The sequence below is a fragment of the Heptranchias perlo genome, chromosome 4, assembly GCF_035084215.1.
Source record: "Heptranchias perlo isolate sHepPer1 chromosome 4, sHepPer1.hap1, whole genome shotgun sequence".
Lineage (NCBI taxonomy): Eukaryota > Metazoa > Chordata > Chondrichthyes > Hexanchiformes > Hexanchidae > Heptranchias > Heptranchias perlo.
Genome location: NC_090328.1, coordinates 76,593,178 through 76,596,546, shown reverse-complemented (window position 1 = coordinate 76,596,546; position 3,369 = coordinate 76,593,178).

The following is a 3,369-nucleotide window of genomic DNA, read 5'->3' as shown; positions in this document are numbered from 1 at the left end:
GGGGGAGGGTCAGACATCAAGCTTTTCTTTTCCTGGCTAGCTGGAACAAAGACAGCCTGCAGAAGTTTGAATTTGCAACCATCAGAGAAAGAGAGATCTCACTTTCTAATCAACCAGTTAATATTATTTAACATATGCAGACTCAGCCATCTTAGAGTATTGTCATCACCAGCATGCAAAACACATAAGCCACCCGATAGTTTAATCAGTGAGCGTGATTCAATAATGTGGGACATGGTTTGTATTTGTCCGCAAGGACATTTATTGTTGTTACGAAGGCCCTAAAGGTGAAGATTTGAAGTGAACTGCCCTTGTCCAGTTCCAAAATTGGTTGAGAAGTGCCCAACTATGAGATGGTCAGTCGGATCCTGGTGACAGTCTGTTGGGTCGGAGATAATATGTTGATTTTATAGGAGCATTTTCTGTCCACTCTTCACGCTGGCGAGTTGGTAAGGAAAAGTCAAAGGAATCCGGAAAGTTTGACCATATTGGGTGTCTCCAAGAGCGCGGTGCGCTCTTGGAGACACCCAATACGGGAGTGAACTGGCGATATGATTTTGTCACAGTTTTTTTTTATTCGTTCATGGGATGTGGACGTTGCTGGCAAGGCCAGCATTTATTGCCCATCCCTAATTGCCCTTGAAGGTGGTGGTGAGTCGCCTTCTTGAACCGCTGCCATCAGTGTGGTGAAGGTTCTCCCATAGTGCGGTAAAGGTTCTCCCACAGTGCTGTAAGGTGGGGAGTTCCAGGATTTTGACCCAGCGACGATGAAGGACCGGCGATATATTTCCAAGTCTATTCACCAATTCTGCTACTGTATCTGTATCTGTAGCCATGGGAGGGAAGTAGGAAGCAATGTGTCATAGCAATATACAGTTGAGTATCCAGTTGAGTGTGTGGTGAGCGAGTGCAACAGCGATGAGCATAAAGTGGAGGCATTTTCTCCCCCGGTAGAGCTGGCAATTTGGGATTAGGTTATTTTGGCCTTTGACTTTCTCAGCAGCTTTCAATAAATGATCTTTGTCGGTTAGTGATTGTTGAAGATGATTAACTCATGGGGCATGTGTAAGATTGCAATATCCAGTGCAGACAAGAGACCTCATTGTCACTGCTTCAGATCACACTATCATATGGCTAGTTATTGGGCAGTAAAGGTAAAGTTCTGATCACAAGGCACACAGGATCCACTTATGGGAGTGACCATCAACACTGAACTTGAGAAACTATCTAATGCAAACTTTTATTTTGTAACAAACTAATAGAACTGTAGCTCTAGGCAAAAATATCAAGTCCAAGATAAGGCTTTTGGGAGAGGCAAAGGCCTTCAAGTAAAAACTTTAATGAAAGCATTAAAAGAAACAAAAGACAATTCAACAGAAATTCAATCATGTTTGTGTGAAATATGCAGTTCTTCTCATAGAAGAATCATAGAATGATACAGCACAGAAGGCAGCCATTCGGGCTCTTTGAAAGAGCTATCCAATTAGTCCCCTTCCCCTGCTCTTTCCCCATAGCCCTGCAAATTTTCCCCCTTCAAGTACTGATGCAATTCCCCTTTGACAGTTATTATTGAATCTGCTTCCACCACCTTTTCAGGCAGTGCATTCCAGATCATAACAATTCACTGCGTAAAATTTTTTTTTTCCTCATGTCGCCTCTGGTTCTTTTGCCAATTATCTTAAATTTGTGTCCTCTGGTTACCGACCCTTCTGCCACTGGAAACATTTCTTCATTATTTAATCTATCAAAATCCTTCATGATTTTGAACACCACTATCGAATCTCCCCTTTACCTTCTCTGCTCTAAGAAGAACAACCCCAATTTCTCCGTCTCTTCATGTAACTGAAGTCTTTCATCCCTGGTATCATTCTAGTAAATCTCCTCTGCACCATCTTTAAGACCTTGACATCCTTCCTAAAGTGTGACACCCAGAATTGGCCACAATACTCCAGTGAGGGCCTAACCCGTGTTTTATAAAGGTTTCATATAACTTCTTTGCTTTTGTACTCTCTGCCTCTATTTATAAAGCCAAATTTCCTGTATGCCTTAACAGCTTTCTCAAGTTGTCCTGCCATCTTCAAAGATTTGCATACATACACCTCTAGGTGTCTCTGTTCCTGCACCCCCTTTGAAATTGTACCATTTAGTTTATATTGCCTCTCTTCATTCTTCATACCAAAATTAACTCATTCATACTTCTGTGTTAAATTTCATCTGCCGTATGTCTGCCCATTTCACCAGTGTGTCCTCCTGGCAACTGTTACTATCATCCTTACTGTTTGCTACATTTATGAGTTTCGTGTCATCTGCAAACTTTGAAATTATGCCCTGTATACCCAAGTCCAGGTCATTAATTTATATTAAAAAGAGCAGCGGTCCCAACATCGAACCCTAGGGGGGCACCACTGTACACTTCCCTCCAGTCTGAAAAGCAACTGCTCACCACTACTCTCTGCTTTCTGTCCCTTAGCCAATTATGTATCCATGCAGCCACTGTCCCTTTAATCCCATGGGCTTCAATTTTGTTAACGAGTCTATTATGTGGTACTTTATCAAACATGTATTTGTTTAAAACTTTTTATTTTAAACATTAGAAATTTAATTTATTGCAAAAAAAAATGGTGGATGAAAAATTTTTCAGAAAGCATTTTGAGTGATTGGTGGGAAAATATAATACAGTACCATGTGGTATGACAGGCTGCCATGACCAGCCACTGTTCAGATTAACATTTTAAATCCTATTAAATCACCATTTAGTGGCTTGACAGGGAATCCTGACAGGTAACTAAGGACATTATGTTGAAATTTCCATAGTTATCAATGGACCGTGAAGCCCGTGTAAGAATTTTAACATGTTAACTGGGGACAGAAAGGGAGCAGACTGCAAGTCCCCAGTTTTGAATTCAAGGTCCCTTCTAAATCCAAAACAGTGTTTAAATCGATGAAACACCCCATGTTTGAGTGTTTCATTTCAGTTTGGTGAAAAGTAAGAGTGCTCACTAGAAATAATGGGAATCAGTTATCCAATTCTAAACCTACAATTATTCAAATTGGGCAAAATCTTTTTTTTTGCCAATTAGCCCAAAATGTCCTGATTCAGATCACTTTGGATTATAAATCTGGTTTAGCTCTTGTTGACACTGACTATGAGCAGTGACCAAGCATCAGTGAATTTATTGGCAAATAAAAATAATTAAAAGCCTAAAGTAAAACACTATCTGAATTTCACTTGAGTTCATTAAAAGGTATGTAGCAAATTATTTACAGTAAACTGTATTAAGATTTCATAGTAATTCAAATATTAATAGTATAGAATATGAACAAGACGGCAAACCTATTTATGTTATGCTATCTTTATCTTAGCTGCTT